Source organism: Sparus aurata, chromosome 18 (assembly GCF_900880675.1).
Source record: "Sparus aurata chromosome 18, fSpaAur1.1, whole genome shotgun sequence".
NCBI lineage: Eukaryota > Metazoa > Chordata > Actinopteri > Spariformes > Sparidae > Sparus > Sparus aurata.
Window position 1 is genome coordinate 34599142 of NC_044204.1, and position 24254 is coordinate 34623395.

At 42.2% G+C, this 24254-nt stretch overlaps 1 long non-coding RNA gene across 1 annotated transcript; it reads right to left on the reverse strand.

Moving 5' to 3' along the window:
• Window positions 1-50: 50 nt before the first annotated feature.
• Window positions 51-22652, reverse strand: LOC115569372 (uncharacterized). The gene is made up of 5 exons (XR_003981542.1): window positions 22320-22652; window positions 19678-19679; window positions 19080-19442; window positions 16586-16709; window positions 51-1078 (listed from the first exon to the last, which is right to left on the reverse strand). It is a non-coding gene; the product is annotated as an uncharacterized LOC115569372 (long non-coding RNA).
• Between the last annotated feature and the right edge of the window lie 1602 nt (window positions 22653-24254).

Sequence of the window (24254 nt, forward strand, 5' to 3'; positions counted from 1 at the left end):
CAAATCTTTATTTAGTTTGCTTAAAAGAAATCACGCTTATTGCTTTGTGCTCTGAATGCTCAAAATATAAAGAATACTCATAAAGTTAGAGCTCATTTTGGTGCTCATTGTTTCTACATGCTGCACATTTCGCCCACGTCGACGCTGTTCCGGGGGGTTTCCACCGATCTTCTCCTGGAGCACGTGATCACACGGAGAGGTTAGAGAGGATCAGCCTTCAAAGACGAGAGCCTGTCACAGGGTATAATTATGATAATCTGAGGGGTTACAGTTCGGATTTGGACCTTTTCAGTCTTCTTGTTGTCATGAGGAGGTTTGGTGTCTTGAGTCAACACACAACAACTCAGCCAATTAAATTCCCAGCGAATCTAAAGCTGCTGTGATAAAACAAAGCAATTTAGAGATTTGAGATTTTTTTTTTTCCTTTGAATGTTTATTCTGCAGGCGCTCACTTTAAGGTAATTAATTGGATTTGATACAAAGCAGAGTAAAAGCATTCTGTCGCTTTTAATTACACTAAGTGGCACTTTGATGGGTCCAAAGCTGGAGATGAACCTCGACATCAAGACGTCATTTGGTGAAACATCAACATGGATGGACTTTTATAGCAGTGCAAGCCAGATAAAAACAGTTTAACAAAAGCAGCCATTAGCTTTGGGATGAACCCTCTGCAGGCCGTTATAACAACTATTTTACATCAAAATAACAGAGCAAATTACAATACTCACAGCACAAACTATGCATTCACAGCTCGCTTTAAGAAGAAGCTAGCTATTTATTCTCAGTAAATTATGGCAGAGGCAAAGAGACTGAACGGGACCTTGATGGAGGAAGTGAAAAAGAAAATAAAGGAGTGACAGAACAGTCTTGAGGAAGGATTTCAGCCTCCACCCCTCGTGCAGACTCGCAGACTTTTGCAGGTGCATTCCCAGGAAGTGTGCACATGGTGAGGGCGCTCCAAACCCACGTTTCATCCAGTCCACGCGGGGCCTCAGGCAGACTGTCTGCAGACCTCCAGGAAGTCTGCTCGTGGTGCAAACTTCATCAAAACTTCACTGATATAATTACCAACAAGTCACTGCAGACGGAAAAATAAAAAAAGCATTTTTAAAACAATGACAAATCTGAACTTGAATTATGTAGGTCAGAAATAATATTCAACCGCATCATGCAGGGAAAGATATATTTGTACAGGTTATATAGGTAATAAAAATGCATTTTATTAAAATCGTCTTTAGGCTTTTCTATACAGCCTCACACAGGATTATCACATGATGTTTGACAAAAGTCTGTGAGGGCTCAGTACACAAGTCCTGAGGGGGGACATTTAGATCCAGCCTTAATCTTGGACAAGCTTTTACTTGGATAACGAGAGAACAATATCACTCCGACAGCAGGGCGAGGGTCATTCTTTACCTCATGCCAAGAAAGCCTTGAAAGTTTGAAACCTTGCAAATTTATCTCAGCTAGCATGAAACAAACGACACTCACGTCCACATTTAAAACCTGAGCAAACGATGTGTAGTCAGCAAAACTAAAACCGTCATTGTTCTTAGTTTTATTTTGTATTTTTGTAATGCTGGTGTTAATCTCTAATGTTTAAATAAATTAAACTATGCAAAACACGTGTGTAAAATCATAAAACATGACCGTGCACGTCCACACATTATCTCTGCTGTTTCCAAATCCTTCAGCTTGTCAGTGAATGCACCTCTAACGACGTCCACTCAGAGACGGTTGGGGCATACTAGGGCTTTAATTAACAGTTAATTTAATCAGACAAAATAAACATGTTCTATGCACAATGCCCTTAAAGCACAGCCGAGCAGCAGGCACCTCGTTACAACCTCTTCAGTGACCTCCGGGCTGCTTGGAGATTTTCTGTGACATTTGTGGTATCACACTCCTGCTTGCCATTCTGCGCTCTTGAAGGCCTCACCACTGACTAAACATGGTGGTACCCTGACAAATTCAACACTCACTCACTCACCTACTCACTCCACCCGCTGCTATTCCAGCATGTAAGAATATACAACTGTCATGGCTAACAGCCACTCAGCTGTTGATTGAGGGATCACTAGCGAAAATGGGAAGTTGCCAGTTCTAAAAGGCGCAGAGATCGAGATAAATAGATGTGGAGCTCCTCAACATTTCAGAGGTATGTCGCCCAGCATGCAGCCATCTGATACACGCTTCCAAGAGACCAACCTTCTCCCCTGACGCAAAGCGGAAGAAGGATGGCAGCCGCCGCTTGACGACAGGTAAAAGGCGCAGCTGACACAAACCGTCACCCAACTCCCCGGGCGCACTGGAGATCTGCTGTCAGCCATGTTGGCAAAGGACGTGAGCTTGATTAGTAAAAGGAGACTTGCAAAAGCTCTGCCATGCTGAGAAGTGAATGCTGCTATAATTAAGTAAACACAGCGAAATATGAAAAGCCATTGAGATGTTCTTAACACTGAGCAATGTGAATCAGGGCGCTGTCATCAGCTGAAGCCACGCTGAGGCCTCACTGCTGCTGCTCACTCAGTTCATTTTGGTTTTCTTAATAAGTGAATAAACTGTATTTTAGCTCTTACGAGCGACGGACGCGCGGCTTCATTTTTTTCAGATTGTTAACGTGACGCTCTGCACGCTGTATAATGAGCTCTGGCACTCGACTGACCGCTGTTGCTCTGGACGTTTTAGTATTTGTTTGGCAACGGCTCCGCTCTCTCAACAGGGCACTTAATCAACTGTAGATCCCTCTGAGGCACAATAGCATTGTTGAGCTAGCTCTCCTAGCCCACAGGGACCCAAGTTGACATTTGCTCTGAACTGGACTGACCCTCGCAGCACACTTGCAGAGGTCCTGTGACGTGACGGACGCTGCAGGCATTCTGCCTTCAAAGGACGTTTTGAAAGCCACTTTTCTGATACACGCGGATGATTTCATGAGCCTGTGTTTACAAAAAAACACATCTTTAACAAATTTTGCTCCGTTTTTTAAAAGGTTCGACATGTAAGAATTGCTGTCTTGCAAAATTCATGGCTACTCAAAACAATTTGAGGGCAGCATATCACCAGAACAACCGCTAACCGCTGCAAACTGTAACTACAGTTAGCTGGTTAGCTCAGTTAGCTGTGCAGCTAGCAGCCAACACTAGATTTGGATTATATCGGATGTGTTGGTGTTTAAGCCGCTAGCAGAGTAGCTTTAGGACAGTATGGGTAAGGGCTAGCTGGTTAGCATGCTAACTTCAGTAGATACGTCTTCAACACGACGGCCTACATAAATATCGTAAGGTCAAAACTGTTGTTTCTTCACACTAGTGTTGTGTCAGAGTCTGCTCCCCTGCTCACACGTGTTTCTCTTACCGATAAGACTTGAGATGGTTCAAAACCAACATTCTTCCTACGAGATCAATAAGCGACAAAACCTGCCAACTTATTAAGACGACAAGGTATTTTACTCTTGTGCTCTTATGGTTGTTTTTGGCTTTCAACAGCAGCCAGAGTGCTAGTGGTAGCCATGTTGCTCACGCTGTCTTCGCCAAAGTGAAATCTATTTGCGTTATAAGTATTGACAAGTGACCTGCTTTAACCCGGCGAAGCATGAAAAAAAGAAGAAGAATATAAGTAACAACACAACATACAAACACATATATTATCCTTTCTCAGTGTGAATAGTTCGGAACCTTTATCAGAATGTATTTAAGCAAACAGTACCGGCCACTGTGATTATTTTGAAAGGTGATAAACAAGAAACGCTGAAAAATTTTAACATGAAACAAGAACATTTATAATTTAGTGTACAGCTCCTCCATCTGTACTGTGTGTTATTGTCATTAACACGTATTTTACCCTTTGGGGATCTAAACTAAAGAAATAGGAACTCAAACTTTGGAACCGAGACGGTTTCATAATGAGTCTCTCAAACTAAATCCTAAAGATACAATGTACCTTGATTCCACTGGAATAAAAGCTTCTATTTGTGGCGGGTCTGTCGGATTAAAACGTTGTTTTCCTGGATTCAAAGTTTATCTTTAACACGTTACAGAGAAATGTGCTTGGCGTACCGTCCTCACAGTCCAATTGCAGAAGTGGTGAAGGTTTTCCAGTGCGGCTGAGTGAATTTGCAGATGGATTCCATGAAAGTCTGCTGTCTACAAACTCACAGAGTGACTGAGGCGAGACGTCCCACCTGTGTGTGTTTGTGTGTCTGAGCACATGTGCGTCTATCAGTCTGTGAAGTCCACACATAATAATGTGCATTTCAAATCATTGCTATGAAAGACATTTATATCACTTTTTGCACATAAACTCTTTAGTTTATGGATGAATTTACGCTTTGTATCGTATTTTGTTCGGGACAAATCGTAATTAAAATTGCCCGCTTCTCTGACATCATCAGCTAAATGTGAACAGGCTGCTAAGACGAGGGAATGTGAAATAGACTCACGTCTGTCTGCACAACTCGATCCTAACAGCAGGCTAAGTGTCAATCCAGAGCAAACATCTTGGGCAGGTGTACCAAGAGCCAAAAATCCATCGTCAGCTCAGCGGAGGCTGTGAGGCTCTGTGCCGCTGCTCAGCTGTAACGACCGGAGCAGGCAGGGAGGCAGAATCACATAAACGCCCAAACAAAAATAAAATGACCTTATTGTTCCACGATATCACACAACAATACAGTTGGTTTGTGTTTGTTTGTTTTGTACTCAGATATTCACCCGCTGGATTCTTTATTTGTTACAGATTTACTCGATTTCAGACTGTGATGAATCTGTTCTCTTTTAAACATGCTGCACGGAGAGAAGACACCAGCACAGCCTCAGAACTCTAGAACCTCGTCTTGTATCCTGTCAGGTAACATCGTGACATCATCAGTTTCACATTCAGGTGTTGATCATGTTTTCTTCAGAACAATCGCTCTTTAACGTTACGTTACAACACTGACGGTCAGCTGACTTCATTGACCTCCTCCAAACTCACCGACTCTACGCAGACGATTCTATATTTAAAATGTTCAGTTCTCTCATCATCTGTTGACAAAATATTACATAATAACTCACTTTATGGTTCCAATAAAAACAAAGTGACACTTATTAACGATCAGTTAAAATATCAAAGCTCAAGTACTTATATTAAAATGCTTCATTTAACAGAAACACGTCTCAGTTTATTGTGTTCCAGTTCAACATCACTGCCGACTACAACCTCAACAACAGACGTGTTGATGAATGAACAGGGTCAGAACTCAGCAGAATTATTTTGTAAAGGCAGAATTTATGTCTGTATACACCGTACAGGTGTAGCTGATGAAATGGTAAGTTATATATGTTTTTTTAAGTTATACTTTATTTTGTATATATATATGAAAACAAAGAAAAAGTAAACAAGTCACTCCACCCACCAGGCACATAAAATAATGTGTTATATGAAATTAAATATTTAAAAATATTCTAAAAGTAAATTTAAAAAAAAAGTAAAAGTAAATCTTTTTTAACATTTATTTTCAAATGTCTTAAATGACTTTCTCTCATTGTAAAGGTACAGAAGGACATTTTTTTATTCATTCATTTGGTGAAAAAGTGAGAAATAAACCATAATCTCACTTCAATCTGTTCAAAATCTTGATGAACCACAAGCAAAAGTTTTGTGAATAATATAGTTTGTCTCTGTAAAAAAAACATTTATTTTCTTAAATTATTATCAGCTCCCTTGATACAACTCCTGTTGTTATTTTAAATGTAGAGTACATAAGTTATCAAGTGTATGTTTCTCAAATACACTCAAATATAGTTCATAACTTTGTAGTGTCTTTTTTGATGTGAGCTGTGTATTTGTCATGATATATTCATGTCTACGGCACACAGACACTCAACATATCACCTCGCGATGATCCTGTCGGCTCTTACAGTCTTTGTTAAAGACGAAACAAGAGCGAGAATCAACTTTTGTTACAGTAACAACTCGTGAAGTTTGTTTTAAAGACGTATTTGCAGGTTTAAAGCAGTAAATCACATCGTCAGTGCCAGACATACAACTATGGAAATATTTGGCTCCTGATTTGTGAAACAAAATGGCTTCTTCTTTTCCTCACAGTAAATACAGAAAAGAAACCTCAAAACAAAACAGTCGAGAGGATAACCATTGATCCCCATCTAAGCCACGCTCAATCACACTTAAACGGGGCGGCTCTTCCTACCAGAGGAACCAGCACAAACCTTTAAGTCGACAGCTAATGCCCGGTTTAGTCCTCTCTCTCTCCCTCTTTCTTTCCCTCCTCAACACTGCCATGCTACAACTTAATACGAGCCGAGCTCACGCTGGGCGGCGGGGAGGTGCTATGGAGGCCTGACTCCACACACTCAGCCTTTTGCCTTTGCTCTCCATTTTGTTGTCGCCATTCTTCATCTCACCCCCTTCCAATTTCTCTTGTGCGGGTCACCGAACCCCGGGACAAAGTGTGTCTGCCCCACCTCCTGATCCTCGGACGCCAACGCCGAGACCACCACGCCACACACAACGCTTGAAGATGACATTTCCTCACCCCCGAGGCAACCCCCCCCCCCTCCCTCGTCACCCCTAATCCAATCAGCAAGGCCTGAGTTTTTCTAATATACTGGTGGTCTCATACTCTGACTTTATCCCTGCAGCTGTGCTGGACCGCTCATTGGCAAGATTAGGGCCTCCTCAGCTCCTCTGATCATGTATTTCAATATGAATGGGACCAATAAGGGGGTGGATTATGGCTTAGTTACTTTGGAAATCCAAGGCCCCCCTTTGATGCCCCCGGGTTTGAACAGCAATGGCAGAACCCTGCCTGGTCGGCATGGCGTGGCGGCAACGCCACCTGGCAGTCAAATGTTTGCTCATATGCGCTCATTAAACAACAGCACACTGGCAGTGTGGGTACTGACTGCGGGCCCGATGGCGAGCCTTGGCCGCGACCAGATGGCGCCGTCACCAGTATGCCAGGTGGGGTTCGTCGTTGCCACTCGCGAGATGCCTCATGGACGAAGGATGGGGGGAGGTGTGGGAGGAAGAGGAGCGTGGACGCAGCATGTTGCCAAGTAGGGAGAGAATAAACAAACACACACTGCCGTTACCTTCGCCGCTACACACACTCGTTCTCTGTCGTTCACACGTACGGTGGACACTTACACACACTTCATCGATGCAAACAAGACTTTAATGCAGATTTATCAGCACTGCATTAATCAGAAGAAGTCCCTCGTGTCCACTCTAAGTCACCTGCATGAAGAAGTGCAACTGAATTTGAACACTACAGACGTACATTCACACACTGAGGTGTCCGGAGAGCGTGGGCCCCACCGCGGCACGGCCCCTGCGGGGGTTTTTCATTAGTTATTGAGGCCTGTGTCGTCTTCTCTGCCAGCCCTCCTGCCCTCACGTCTCGGGGCCTTTTGTGTGTGAAGTGCTGGAGGTGATTAATATTTGTTTTCCCTCCTCTGTGGGAGAGGAAGACCCAGCTGATCCACTGTGACCCCTCCGTAATCCCCAGCGGGTCGAGCCAGTCTCTGCGTTTCCTTCCCTCTTCTTTTGGGTTTTTTTTTACCTTTGAGGGTGCCTACCCAGTGCTAACACTCATGTCAGACCTGAGGATCACACAGAACCCGGGCTATTTAATGCTCACCTCGAGTGTAGAGCTGAGCCACGATGACAAGTTTCTTTACGGGGGTCAGTGAGATTTTATTTGCCGTATCTGTCCTCCGTGAAATGGCGCTTATAAATACTGCTGTCAGGACAGGTGATGTTAAATCTGACAAATCAAACTGGGACTGCTTCTGCATCCACACGCACATTTCTTACAAAAACAGCAGGATGTTTATCTCGAAGTTTTCCAAAATACAAGTCTCAGTATCAGGTTCAAAAATAGACTTGGGTGTCATATTTTGGAGCCGCAGCTTCTAAATGGGCTCCTGTATCGGTGGCACGCTGCTCCTCGGGTCGTTTGGACAGTTTGGAAATATCTTCCTTACAGAAAATAGTTGGACATCCTGAATGAATGGGGCTGAGATGGCCAGGTTGAGGGGTTCTGGGGCTTTGTTGAGGCCAGTGGAGAGGGTGTCTTGAAGGATTGAGTGGCTCGCGGGGTCTATTGAGTACTTGATCCTGTTGACAGATATACTGCTCCCTTTGTGGCCACATGGCTGTGATGGAAATGGCAGGTGCAGTATGGGTAGCCGATGGAAAAAAAAAAAATAAATCCTTTCTCGCGTTGTGTTTCAGCGGTTGTAAAAACACAGCTGTTTTCAGCTCTCTGAACCGGCTGCGCACTCGGTTTCCAATTCTCTCCAGCTCCTTGTTGCCTTGTTGGCGTAGTCGCTAAACTCGCAAACACAGTCTTATGGTCTTAGCTCTTTATAAGAGCTTTAGTTAGAAAAAATGTACAGATCAGTATTAACGATCAACACTGGAGGATGAAAGCTCTTAGCGACTGGCTCCAAACCTGCCTCAGAGTAACTGATAGTAACGGGAAACTGCTCGGCTATTTAACACACAAGCGTATTAACACAGGACGAGGAAACAATTCAGCCGTGGTGAGAAGAGAAGAGAACAGGTAGCTTATTAAGATCCACAGAGAGAAAATATCAGGAGCATCGAGTCGACTTTAGACTAATTTGATGCTGATGACACTCATTAAAGTTTTATTCTTGCTTGTGTATCTGACTTTGTTCGTATCACTGGAATAAATCCTCAAACCTTTCACACTAAATTAAAGTAACAACTGTCGCTCACAGGAAAACATTTATCTAAATTTAAAATCATCAACGTTATAAAGTGATTAAATAAAATAATATAATCTGGGTTGCTGTTATGATCATAAATTCTGGAGAGGTGAAAGGAAAACAAAAGAATATAAGAAGAAAAGGTTTTATAAAAAAACAAGAAAAACTGTCAGTTAGTTTTTTTATTTCTCTTTAATTCATTTAATTTAAATAATATATGTTTCTTGCAGGGTCATGCCTGTAAATAATACAAATAATATTATACATAATATGTATTAATTTATACCATATATAAATATAACATATTTATCATATATATTTTAGTAATGATGATTTTATTTTCATTGACAATTTTGTACTTCACATTCACGAGTATTACATTTTTATTTGTATCATTAAATGCTGCATCATTATAATTTTTGTATTATTGTTGTTGTTGTTATTTCTCCGTCGTAGTGTTCAGACAATATTAAAAAATATTACAATTTTAACTTACAAAACCGACATTCCTCATGTGGGTGAACTTTGATACGACCAACGTCAGAAACAATTTAAAGAATAAAGTAAAATGAAGTGTGTGTTTTTTCTAAAATCACTGCACATTTACACAAAATAAACATTCTCTCTCGATCGTTGACGAACTTTCTTCAGGTTCCTGGTCCGACCGGCCCGGCTGCAGTCGGCTGTGTGTGGGAGTGTGTTCTCTGAGAGCAGCAAAGCTTTTAGCTCTCTGTGAAGTTGTCTAATGAGCGGCGCCGAGTGTCACAACTCCTCCACAAATTACTTTTCTCCCCCGCCGGCCGGCACTCACTCCCCCCACACACACTTTTTCTCCCCTCGTTTTCTTCTTGTCAACACCTTCAGCCGCTGAACTTCACAACATACATTTCCATTTTTGTGAATCGTCATTGTTGAAGTGATTAGAAATTGGAAAACACGGCTTAATTAGAGGAAGTTTGGGTTAGTGGGGATCGAGCAGTGCATCGGGCATGTAAGGCTACAAGATCACCGATAACATAAAACAGAAGTCTGAGTGAAAGAAATGATGGATTAAAAGTTATAGTTCTGGTGTGTCATGGACAGAAAAGTCAAAGTCCTCATCAGGAGAAATGTGGTGTTGACCTTTGACTTTTAATTGGGAATTCATTCAGAAAATGGAACATGTTAAACCAACTCAAATAATGAATGAACGGAAAATATAGAAACAAACAATATGCATCAGAACGAAATTTGGCCAAGTTAAAAAAAGTACAACTTTTGATATTGTGATATTCTGTGTGAGAACAGCTTGTTTTAAAAATAATGTCACTGTATTACAGATTTATGAGTAGAATGAGCTCAAAATCCTGGATGACCAACGCGACAGCAGCAGCTCACCGGTGGGACTCGAGTAACAGACGTACTGTTATCTGCTAATGTAAAAAAAACATAAAGGCCTCGTCGTTCTGCGAGGATTCAACCAGACTGACGTGTGATCGACACAAACTGAGCCTCGCAGCTCTGATCGGTGCCACCGGAGTGCCAGCCGTCACTTTTCACTTTCCCAACAGTCGTACCTGCTCATCGCTCCGGGGTTTTAGCTGATGAATGACACTGCAGTGTGCTGCGCCTCACTACGGGGCCATTTGTGGGGAGATAAGAGAGACTTCCTGGATTAAGGAGGTAGTTGAGGTACATCTCCAGAGAGCCTGTTTGTTTGGGTAAGACAGCTCCTTCATTACTGCAAAACTGTGGGAGGCTGGGAAGCCAACCTGTCTCCGAGATAGCACGGGACTGCTGCCAAAATGTACTTAACCAGGCTGCAAATGCAACCCACTTCTCCTGATGCCTCTGATATATTATCATGAATTGTGCACCGCGCTTAATGCACCGTTTGAGGCGCTAATATTGAGCAGATGCTGAAATGCAGACTCTGAAACATCACGTAGCCCGGCTCGCACGGTGTGAAACGGCACACTCTTGATGTGTTTAAAGAACTAGTTGTGCTTTGTGGGTGGCCCGGCATGACCTGGCAAGTGAATGAGCCTCGGCATTAAAATGAATGAGCTCCTGATGCCAGTGTCACTTTGAAAAACACAGGCTGACCATCATGTTGTTATCCGAGCACACAGGATTACACTCGCGCAGTCATGTTGGCTTACGCGCTCATCTCGGACAGAAAATAAGAAAAGGGAGAAAAATAAACAGGCCAGAACATGAAGCTGTGTTTGTGTGTGAGCGGCACATCTTCAGCCAATTTGGAGGGTTTTTTAGCACCAAATGACTCATTTATTCAGTCACTTATTTTTATCTTTTTCTTTGTTGAATGTTTTTTTTTAAATCTATATTTCAGCCTCAGTTTGTTCAACAATAGTAGAGCGTCACACATTCACATGAGGGACTTTAAACAGCTCCAGCTGATGATTATTTGCATTACAGATATTTTTTTATTAATGAAATATGCTTCAGGGTTTGTTTCCACATTCACATCCATATCTACTCATGTGTCTCTATTTCTATTAAAGTATAAAAGTGAGGAAAGCAGTAAATCTTCATCGTTCAGAAGCTGAAATTATTATTATTTAAAATCACGATCACAATCCTCTCTGCTTCTCTCTGTAAATGATTTTCTTTTTGTTTTCATTCTTTATTTTATTTTTCAACCCATTTTTTAGCTCGACATCACAGTAAATTAAAGCAAGCTCAGTTCTTTGTGTTTAAATAGAGGATTTGAATTGATTGTGGTATTTCTGCTTTATAAAGGACTTACAGTTTAATTGACAATCACATTTTTTGTAAAAACATTAATTATTAATTGACTGATATTGTTACACCTCTATTTTTTCCTATTATTGGTGAACTGCACCAAAGCAAATTTCTCTTAATTTATTAAATCTGCAGCAAAAATTTTCTCCAGTCTCGGAATTCAAACTTTGCTCCAAACCTGCCGTCACAAAAAGCTTTAAATTAAAACTAAACCAGCTCTCTGCTCGTTACTGATGATTACATCATCATCACTGTCATCATCAACTATTATTTTGTTAAAAGTTCAATTCCCCCATATGAATAGTTTGTTTCTCTTTTATCGGATGCTGATCAAATAAATTACGGTAAATTAAAATGAAATTATTTTTTTTACATTTTTGGCTCTGATGCAGAATGTAATCTACAAAGTAACTAGTTACTAAAAATTATCGAAACAGTGTAGTAGAGTACAAAGTAGAGTATTTAATATAAATGGAGTGGAAGTATAAAGTAGAAGAGGAAGGAAAACACAAATATCTCAAAATTGTAATTTAGAACCAGACTTAAGTAAATGTACTTAGTTACATTCCATCACTGCCTCTTCCTCGCAAAGGAAGAAAAAAAAGCTTATATTCATCAACATTGTTAGGAAACGTTAATTAATGTATCGGCCAAATCGCAAAATCGCAAAAATGAGTGTACATTATGAGCTTTTGCAATCATAAACACGTTTACAACATATTAAATCATATTAAAAACGTTTATTACATTCACTGTTTTGAGGTTTGGGAACGACTGCCAGCTTTGCAAGAATTTACCAGCAAACAGAACGACGTCTTTACTCGATTAACGTTCAAACAAATCCAGAATTTAACCCGAACTCCAACCAGACTGCCTGTGCTGCCTGAACCTCGTGACTCAGGATGCAAACCTCAAAGTCTGCAATCAAAATCATGCAGGTTTTAGTACGACAGAGCCACTAACTCTCACACTGGTCAGTAAATCAACAAGTGAATATCCGCCTGGTATCTAACAGGAATAGTGCGCAGTGCTCTGCTCGGTGCTGCAGTGCTGCGTGGGGCCTCTTGTTGCCCCAGTGGCGGTGAAGGGGGAATTAGATGTAGTGTTGTCTGAGTCCCTGTTAATCCTCAGCTGATTAGTGGAATTCTCATCAGGGCTCCTTCAGAGAGAGCGAGCGAGAGTGTGGACGAGAGAAAAGGAGGAGAAAGAGAGGAAAAAAAAGGAGAAACAAAGAGAGAGCAGAGTTGGGGAGAACCCCCCCTCCCCGTCTTCGCCTTCCTCGCTTCCTCTCGTCAGTCACCCCCCGCCAAGGACCACAAGGGCCCGCGTCTCCTCCGGCCAATAAGATCTCAGGCCCCAGGGTCACCTGGCTCACCACACTAATCCTGAATCTGCCTTGTAGATTAGTACTTTCCCACTCGCAGCCACTCTAGCCGAAGCCCCGGCAAATCCCGAGGTAAATGTCGGAGCTTCCGGTAAGTGGGTGAGCGCGACGTTGTGCAGTGGATTAAGGAGAATAGGATAATATTTACAAGCCCATCGCCAGTAGTGATAAGGCTGAGGATAAACAGTAATGGTCCCTCTTTAGCCTTTTTTTTCTCTCCCTCGTCAAGGCAAATGGTTAAATCTCTGAATCCCCGTGTTTAGTGTCTGACATTGATGTGCTAAATTAGTCAGCTGTGAATTCGTTCACGTCGCTCACCTCGCCTTAGTCCTGCTTAAACGGATAAACAATTATTTAGGGACAGGGATGTTACAATCAGAATCCCGCCGAGAGAGCGAGGTGAGCAAGGGACTTTGTAATTTTTGGTGATGTTTTTCGAGTCCTTTGAGACGTTTTTTTTTTTTTAAAAAGCTCACTCGGAGTTTGGTTCCAAAATGCTCCACATGCCAAAGAGTGCTGACGATTAGACTCGGTGTCAGATTGTCACAGTGATGGAAATACGGACCTTATAGACGGAGAGAGGCCGCTCACACAGACTGCACTCCTCACATGGAGTACTTTACAGAAGACCTGTGGATGAATATATTTAATATCTATTGTATGTTTTTACAAATGAGAAAAATAGACCGTAGATTAGCTGGTGTCCAGGTTTAACTGCTTGATGTTTAGGGGGGTTTTGCAGCAGCGAGGCATTTAACAAACGCTAAACAAGATACTTTTATTTTGAAAATCACAACAGCACCTATCATTGACCCCTCACTTTGACTTTTCTAACATGATGGTGGGTGCTGGCATGTGGTTGACATTTAAAGAAGTCTTTGTCTTTAATAGCCTGACAGCGTTTTTAATAAAGCCGTGTTGTCGCTCCCTGCTTTTCAAAATAACAACACATTTGCAGAATGCAGTTTTTAGCACCGTGCCATGTTTGCTTAAGCTGTTAGCAAAACTGGTGCTGTGCTCCCGAGTACAGCAGGACTCGCTTCGAAAGCAGCATTCAGGCGACGTCATGCGTTTTTATTCAACATACGAGAAGAACGATGACAGAGGCTGTTTGTGTCAGAGGGAATCAATGTGGAAAAACTAATAATTTCCTTCACTTTGTTATTGAAACGTAATCATATATATCGACGTATTTTCTGAGTCCTGCGTCTATATCACAGCTCTACATCTGACACACACACACACACACACACACACACTTTGGCAGACAAGCTGTCAGTCTGTCCCACTAAACCTTGAAAGCACAATTAAGGGAAAACAGGCACTTTTTGCAGTTTGACAGTCTTTAACTTTTAAACAATGATCGGTTCCCTTCAAAACTTAACACGAGTGTGTAAAGAAGAGTTGTACCACTTCACAACAACACGACTGGCTGTGAGTGAGTGTTTGGAGCCAGAAAGACGCCTACTTTTGCAGAACCCACCGCGACTAACAAGAAGATACAAACCCCTCAGAACAAGATGGCTGACGGCTCAGACGTGTCCATCTCTGCACGTCTCCGATCATCCACTCACAACATGGACTGGTTTCCTCTCTACTGTAGATGGCACTGTTAACCTTGACTTTGCACTTGGTTGGGACTTCACCGTTGAGGAAGTGAGGAGACGGGGTAAAAAACAGTCGACGTCTGCTCCTCATTACCGCTCCGTGCCCCGGGGAGAAATTAATTAAAGTGGAGGAATAATAATAATAATAATAATAATAACAAAGATTATCTTTGTCATCACAGTTAGGCTAACAACAGTAATGGAGTTTCGAGGGGAGCCAGAGGCCGAAATAAACACCCTGCAGCTTTTATCTTGCAGAAAACTGAAGGTGCAGGGCTCTGTCTTTTTTTGCTTCCCCCTCCTGTTTTTCAGAGAAGTGAAGTCTTGGTGGTGGCGGGCGGGGGGAGTTTTGCACGGGGGAGGCTCGGGGTGAGGGCCGGAGTGAAAAGCAAGTGTGTTATTGTAACAGAGCTTATGAAGGAGTCAAGAGGAGGGCAGTGTGCCGATCGCACGCTAGGCTGCATGATTCACAGAACACGAACCCTCCGGACCCCCCCCCACCTCCCCGCCCTGCTCCTGAAATCCCCACCGTCAGCTCGCGTTATGGAACTCATACCGAAGCGATGGCGAATCACCTCACGTCACCTCTCGTGTGGGCGACTCCAACCATCTGGGGTTAATTGGCACCCGAACCATGGGGACCACGTCAAAACAGGCAAAACGTGATCTTAATTCATACTGTTGTTTTCTAACCTGAGGGGCAGACAAAACATCTCTGTCACCGCGGAACTTTATCCGTGAACGTTCGCACATCGCTGAACATTTGTTCCACACGATAGCGTGAAAAACTGGCAAAAACAATCTCAGATCTGAAGGTTTAACGAAGGCTAGAAAAACTTCAACCCAGCTGCTCGAATACCTGTTGAAGTTGTACATTTTATACATGCTGTATTCACATTTCTACAATATATAACATATATATATAATACAATATATAACATAACGCTTCACGTTTGACACACGTCAGGGGTCGTCTGGGGAGGTCGGTTTATTCTCAGGACTTAACCTCCGAAAACCTTCGTTCACGTATCGTCACGGGACGCGAGTTACATAACTTAAGTTTGCGTAACTTACTTTAGTTATTTTAACACACAGTATGTTCCTTTTCTGAGCCTGAACAAATAGTTTCTTTTGCCTAAAAAAACTGCGATTGTTTGAAAATGTTAACATCGTTTAATGCGATGTGCTAATCGTTACGCTTAATTTTGATATTTTAGCGTCACAACCTCCATGAAATTACTGACTTGATTGTGTTTCAACATTTCACTTGGTATTTTCTATTTTTACAGACGTCAGAACAATTTCTAGACCAGTTTGAGAAAATGTTCTTTCCTAACGAGTGCAGTATTACAGCGTTGTCACATTAAATTGTCTACGAAGAACTTTCAGTTTTTGTCGATTCCTGCGCCCCCTTTGGACAGAAGTGGTACGACACCAGCGGCTGTTGTTGTAAAGATCTTTGCTAGTTGTTTTGGAAGCGAGTGACAGAGACATCAGGATGGATCACAATGAGGTAATTATTCTATATGTTATTCTATATGTGATAGGATGTGACTGCAGACATTAATAACAATATAAAATCAGCAGTCTGTTCGCTGATGGTCTCGTTTGGTTTTACAGCTCATTAATAATCATCAGAGGAATCAGAGACGGTTTCATAAACATTTTAAAGTTCCTCGTAGACTCTTTACATTGAAAACTGAACAAAAACAAATGTAAAGCTTCAACATATCGTTGGTTTGCAGAAGCGTACATAACCAACATTTATCTTCAACCTTATTATGAAACCCTCCTCACGACCCCACTGACAATTTTACAAATGCAAGACGTAAAACTTCCAATCGAGGTTTTAATTTAAAAAGCTGACCTTGGGGAAACGTGAGATGTCACATGGCAGCGATCTCTCTCACTCCTGAAAGTTGTCTGCAAATGTCAATGAATGCACGCACTGTGATCCAATTACATCAGCGTGTTAGAAAAATGTTCTGCAGCAGCCACCTCACCCTGTTACATTATCTGAACTGATGAACCCGCGAGACAAACGGACCCAGCCCCGTCTCGTGGCCGCCGCTCGAACCTCTTTTCATGTTGCCTGTAAAAAGAGGACGGCTGACCTCATGCACTGCTGGGATATTACTTTACATCTTCACCAGGCCGCGCCCTCACTTGTCGTCTTGTGAATGATTCGAGCCTGTCGAGCGCGTCACTGCTTCCTGTGCACTCGCTGGTCGCCAGAGCCTAATAGAAGACAGGTGTTGAGAGGGAGAGAGAGGAAAAACTGAGACTGAGAGATTGAAGATGACTAAAAGGACGGTCGAACACCACAAAAAAGATTTTTTAAGCTTCCTCTAATATCCGAAATCAGAGTAATCTATTGACTGTTAAGGGTCGCGAGATTGAAATGATATTGGTTTCTTCAGCTCATCAATAGTTAATTCAATCAAATTGTAAAGCAAGCTGGCAAATTTGCCCCAGATATGAATTCCTGATAATTGTGAAAGATAAATGTTCTTTGTCCTCTTCACTTCTCCACAATCCAATTAGGATTCGATGCCGAGAAAATCAGATGCCTGTATGCTCGGCAGCGAGATGAAGTTAGCTTAGCTGCTCATTAGCTATTTCCTTGAGCCCTCTTGTAATATTGTCTCACCGAAGTTAGCTTTGGTCTGAATTACTAATCAAGTGCACACATCCGGTGTTTGATGAAATTTTTACCTATTCCCAAAGCATTTCCTCTTCCTGCAGAAATTCATTAGTTTCAGGCAGAAAAGGAAAACGTGGGCGCCGTGCACATACTGAGCTGAGTTACTTTGTCTCATTCTTTCCATCTGATAATATCCTCTGTTCTTTTTTTTTTTTGTTTTTGTTCCCCTGCTAAAGTTTCTTGTCCTCGTCACTCCTGCGCATGTCTTTGTTTCTTCCCAGGGAAACATCGCTGACACTCCTGGTGTGAGGCTGAAAGTCACGGTGCCGCCTGTTCTGTTGATACCCTCTGTGTTTGGACTGGAAGTGGACCCCCATGTGGGAATAAGGTGGGAAGAACATTATACGTAGACATCCGCTGCAAAAAATGTCCACTTAAACAAGTAGGTCTACCATTGGAGAGTCTAAGTGAAAAATGTTATTCTTGCAGCTTTAGTGCATTATTTTACTTTTTTGCTGAGACAGCATGAAACCATTTTGGACTTACTTGTGGAAACAGTACCTCAGATTAAAGGCTTTTGGAGAGACGTTGTCAATTTCGGTGTCGTGATGTTGCTAACTGACTCCAGCACTTCTTGGCACCGTTCATCAAACAAACATTGTCAGATTTCAAGCCTGCATTGTGTTGATTATGTACCATTTAAAACGCCTGTCGCTTTACAACATGCAACATTTTGGAGGACGCATCGTGCCGCTGAGTTCGTCTTCCACTCAGAACAGAACCTCTCTGGACCAGTTTGGACCAAAAAAGGATGACGTGCGGGTTCGGATCAGTTACATCAGCTGATGTGATGCTTTCAGGTTCTTTTAGAGAAAACATACAATTTAAAAATCAGCAATTAGTGATATGTCCTCTTAATCTTTCATATAAAATAAGTTTGTTTTTTCAAATCTCATATCTGTGTGTGTAGAACGATGGTCATCTACATTGCACACGTCATTAATCAGGTTAAAAACTAAGGTATTAACTGTGTGACGGTAACATAAACTCAGCTTCAGCTCACATCACCTCCGTCAGGTTCCATTCAGCCGGTGAAAAACAGAAACAACAGGTCAACTTTGGGTAGGACGGGTTTACTTCTTCCTCACACTATAACGCAGAGAGTGTCAGCTAACCTAGCTCGCTAACGTTAGCACTGATTCTCATTTGATAATAACAAAATTAGTCTAAACAAGTCAAAACACTGAGGATATACTGACTTCTTAGAGTCTACCGCTGTTTTCAGCTTTCAGCTCATGTGATTTGTAAAAAAAAAAAAAAAAAGGAAAGCTTAAAATTCTCTGTAACATTTCTGAAAAAGTCCCTGGGTTGGACACTTCTTGCAGTGTGGAAACCAGAGCATATCCTGGTATGTACACAGCAATTACATCCCAGCACCCTGTGCAGAGAGGCACCCTCAGCGGGGTCACTGCCCAGGGGATCCAGGTCTGCCCATTAAAACATCATCAGACAATGCAGTTTATTTAAAGAGACATACGAGTCTCCACTGCTACTGTTTACCTTCCCTCCGCTGGAGAGCAAAGATAATACCGTTTGGAAATCAAAGAGGAACTGTAATTTTCAGTGAATGAAGTCACCGCGGGTCAAAAGTTGCGTGTACGGACATCGCTGATTTATTTATTTGGAATGGGGGGCCGAGAGAGGACGAGCCGCGAATATCATGTCTAACTCGCTGCTCGGGTTTTAATCTCCTTCCAAAATGTTTTATGTCTATCCTGGAAGCTATTTTGTTTTTTGGGATTTTGTCTTTCCAGATTGTAAAAACATGGATGGGCTGCTCCTCAACACTTGTTATTTCTGGTGCGAGGTTTTATGAATCTACTGTATACTTTCCCATCTTTTATAATTATTTACTGATTGTCATTTCTTTCATTGTACAAGTCGGACCCTTCTACGTCTCTCACCTTCACCCAGTTAAATCAATCAACACCCCCACGGTGCCCCACTGGGCGCCTCCTCTCCGAGCCCCCCGGAGGGTCCGTCACCCTGCTGCATGCCCACCCTATCTGGAATATTTCTCTCCGATAGCAGATTTGCTCCCTCTAATTGTCCTGTCAGTACACCGGGAGCCTCGGTTCCTCCCTCTCTTCGCCGCTCCGTGTCACCCGTTCTTGCAACACGCTGCCTGATGGGTGCAGATAGCGTCTTTGTTCTTGAGGAGCGCCGGCTGTTTTCGTTGGCGACCTTGCGTGTGGTGAATGAATAGCAGGTCCTCCACAGGCCAGAGCTGGAGGGTACAGTCAGTGAGAGCACGAGCGGTAAGAAAACTGGAACACAGGAAAAAAAAAAGAAACGAGTTCACCACGAGTGGATCGATGAAACGCTTCTTTCTTAGAATCAGGCAGCGCTCCAGTTTCCACTTGTGGGTCCTGATTTCTCATCACAGAACACCGTTGAATGGAACAAAGCTGTTTTATCATTCATGACTTCCATCGATACAAAAAGCCAGCATGAATATAAACGTATATACTAAATACATAAATATATTAAGAAATATGCTACATCTGTACTCTGCACCTGCACTTCCATCTCATAAAGCAGTTATAATGTGGATCTCGATGTCTCTCTGAATGTTCATCTTTTGTTTTCTGTGAAGCACTTTTTCTTTTTACAGAAATGCTTTCTCTCCAAGCTTTCCTTATCCTGACCTAACACCCCCCTGATACACACTCCCCTCCCCCCCAGCCGACATCAATCAGCTCTGTGAGAGCCATCATGGTAATTTGTTAACCTTTATCCAGTGACCTCCGCTGACCTCAGTCTGGCGATGTGACCGAGAACACCGGACTGGATTTGTTCAAGAACTGACAGACAGGAAATGAATCAAAGTCTAATATATTTTCTGTATATTTTGTCTCATGAATTTCAAAATAAAGTACCGTAATCACAAATTCACACACACACACACACACACACGGCTAAATGAATCTAAACATGCAACATTGAAGAATTTTTTTATCATAACTGCAAATATCACCTCATAAAACGATGTGTTAACTCAACCGGAGCCCGATTTAACATTCAGAGTCAGCGTTCAGTGTTCGAATTAAGAAAACAACAAATTGTGCTCTTATTATCTTTTTTCAATTACAAGGCGAAGGCAAAGAAGACGCAGTTCATTCCTCTGCTGGATTATTATTCAAGGCACAACGCTGGCTCACCGCTAACTCTGAGAGCAAATGCTCTCTGCCGATGCATATTCATATGTTTAACATACAGACATGCATTCCTAATGATGCAGGAGAGGACAGAATGCAATAAAGCTCATTAATACGTTTTGCCATGCCAGTCAGTCCTCGGCAGGAGAAAACGCTGCTGCACGCCGTCGAGTCGAGATAATTCAATTCTCCAATAAAGGAACAACTCGGATGTGAGATGAAAACAGAGAGAAATGAAATGTAGCTGCAGCAGAGTGTTTACGCTCTCTGTGGGACGTTTGTACTTTTTATTATTATTATTTGTATTATAATTATTATTATTCCTCCTGGATGTGGAGCAAGACTCTCATTTATAAAACTTCCTTTACTCTGAAGTTATTTCTTAGCTCTCCTCTTAAGACTTTAAAAAACATTTCACCTATTTTAAAAACCTTTCCAAACACATTCTTCTAATTTGAATAAGCTGTAAATGATGTTATGTTGCACAATTTTGAATCAATCGAGGTTGAATGTTTGCATGTACCTGCAGGAAAATGAGTGAAATTGCAGCATTGTGTTAAGGATTGCTTTGCTGACTGGTATCATGACAGTGCATATGCATGCTGGATAAATATATTTTTTACATATTAATTTGTGAAATCAGTACAAATAAAGCGATGTCCTGGTAAAAGTATCTTGCTTGTGACACGATACAGTCTGCAGGTGACCTTTGACCAGACAACAACGACAGCAATAGCGGAAATATTGACCATTAGACAGAAACAGCTGCACAGAAACAGTGAACACTGGCTTTGTTTACTGGCCTCTGTGGCTTCATAAAAGCTACTAGAGATATTTCTGGGGCTTTACTAAGATCTCATTCTGAGATGGCAGGTGCAAATATGAGTCACAACTACATATCAATTTGAAAGTTTTAAAGAAAAGCTGCAGATCTTCCTGCCTGCTCCTCGCCTCTCCGCCTTATCAGAAATAAGATGACAGACTTTAAGTCACAGGAGTAGTTGAAGCATTTTACAGGTTCTTCTCAGCCTGACCTTCTCTTATCTCTACACATGCCCTGTCACTTTTAGGTTTTAAGATTTAACATGAAGCAGCCTCCTGATGTTCGGGGTTAGACAACCAGACGTCTCGTCCGGCCGGAGTGGGCAGCCGTCAGTAATGGCTGCGCACTTTGTTTATAAATTATTAATGATTTTCTCCACTCGCTGTCATCTTGGACAGGCGGTGAGACGAGCCGATGCCTCTCCTGTTTGTGTGGCAGCGCGCTCCTCAAACAGATTGCAATTTATTCCTCTGCAGTTTGTCCGTCAAGGCTAACTCTGACAACATAATCCCGAACTAATCCGCCATGTTCAGTTTTTCTTGTTGGCTCTCATGCAAACTGCTCTGCCAAATCCCGCTACCTGTCAGCCTGGCCTTGCGATGGGGAGCCCAGACGGGCTGCCAGCCCTGCTGCAGTGGCTCCCGTGGGGGGGAGAGAGAGAGAGAGCGAGGAGGGGGAGGCATGGTGCCTGGGTAGACTTAACCCCTGCCTCCCTCCCTGTAATCCACTGTAAACAGCCAGAGCCTTAGAAGGGCTAACTGCGCTAATCAAGCCCCAAGCTCGCCCAGTCACTATCATACACAGTGCCCTAAGAACTAGAGATTTGAGCAGCTACTGCAGTGTGTGTGCAGGGTATGAGGGTGTGTGTGGAGCAGAGGGGCCCATTGACAGCTCCTAATCCCCAAGGAGGGAGAAAGGTGCCAACATGAGGCAGAGATGGGTGTCCCGACTGAAGCCACGAGGGCCGTTTTCCACGAATTAAAATACAAAAGAAAATAAAATAAAAAACTGGTGAAAAGCGCACAACTGCTCTCCATATTTATACATGAAGATATTTCATCTGACTAATAAAACCTGCAGTCTATCTCAAGATACAACATTACAATTCAGCAGCTAATATATATATTTTTTACAGTAAATGCATAAAAAAAGGAGATACTCACGTTTTCATGAGGCACCAGAGGCAGCGTTGAACTCCTCAAATTCTGTATTTTTCCCCAAAAGAAAACCAGCCACTCAGTATTCTCTCCCAGCCTTCAGAGAGCCACATTTAAATTTCCCTCACACGCTCTCTCAGTCTCTCTGACAGTGACCCAAAATCCACAGGAAGAACATAAAAGGCCTGACAGTAGTCAAAGGAAAAGGGAGGTGAACTAAGCCAACTCCCCCCCGCCATCAACACAACCCAAAGTTTTAAGAAGTTGTGAGTGGACATGACAACACCAGCAACAAAACTTTACCCGCCTGGGTCTCTTTTTCTTTTTCCTCCTTCTCATTCATTGTTCCCAGTAATGAGTAGGTTCAGTGGGGTGTCGGTGGAGGAGGAGGGGGTCCGAGGTTTGAGACTGACAGCAGAGGAAAAGAGTCAAAAGCCCACTTTGTTAGTGTCCATCAAGTTTTATCACGAGATCTCTACGTGATACAGATGCTGCAGGCTGTTTTTTAAATCAACCAATTTGTTTTTTCTATCAACCACAAAAAAAATTAACGAAATCAAGATGTCTCAATGTGGAAAAAGGGAAATTTAAATCTGAAAAAAAGATGTAAGATGTTTTAATGTGAAAAATGTTGTTAATACAAGATAATTTCACATTATTATCAAAATTAAGAAACTTAACATGTTACAACAAGAAACTATTCTTGTTATAACGACATGATAATAAACTTGTTTTAGCTTGAAATGTTTATATATCCTCCTCATTTATCTTAGAATGTGAAATATTTTACATTTATAACATTTATACATTTTAGAAGTTTATTGTTTTAAGTTAAAACGTAAATATAAAATGTTTCACACCATTAGAAGACATTGTCAAGTTATTTTATCATATTAGAAAGTGAAATGTGCTGTAACGATAACTTCTAATGTTATGACATGAAATAAGTGTATAACAAGATAAACAGTGTGTTGTTATGACAACACAAGTTTCTCGTCACAGTGTGATAAGTTTGTATGATGTAGAAGTGTGACAATATGTTGTTATAGTGTGTAAAACATGTTGTCATATCATGATACTGACGTGTTTCTGCAGCAGCGTGGTGTCTTAATGTTTCTGGTCAGAAGCTTTTCATCCGAGTTGAACCAAACAACAATAAAATAACTGTCACAGAATCAGAGCTGATTGATTGTAGACTGTGATGGATCTCATTATAAAGTGACAATCTGAGAGGTTCTCATCTGAAAATGCTACCTGTCTCTACGGTCCTCTAAACAAACCGGGGCATCAACACCGAGGTGCCCGTGGACACACTTGAAACTTGGGGCCCCGTGTGGACACCGGCTCCTGTTCTGTGTTACAATGCAGCTGCTTCATTCACTTTCCAACTCCGGAGACTGTGGGAACGCTCCGGACAAATATGTTTGCCACTTTAGCGCGTAAGATAAAAGTGGCCTTCAAGGGTGGAGCTTAGGAGAGTGTTGAGACGACGGTGAGGGAGTTGGCGGAACTGCGGGGAAAATGCGAACATGACATGTAGCTGATAAGAGTCCTCCAGCAGGTTAACACCAGAGCTTGTAACTGGGATTGCCCCGAGAAGCCCTCTTAGGAAGGCCTGGCATCTGCACGATAGCGTGAGCCCTGGCGCTCTCACACGAGTGTCACTAACAGCGGGTCTGGAGGGCAGTTTGGACGGGAGGACACAGCACACACCTCTGAAGATGGTCTGCGGTAGAAGGCCCACATGAACTGTAACGAGACGGCACCGTGAAAACCCCCTGCTGCTTCATGTCTGAGATTTAATTTAACGATAATACAACTTATTTGATGGACGCGAGGCTTTCAGAGGTGTCACCAGTGTTACATCGTAACATTATTGTAATTAACATTGTATTTTTCTTCTAATTAAACTCATTTAGCACCCTGATCATCAAAAAAACA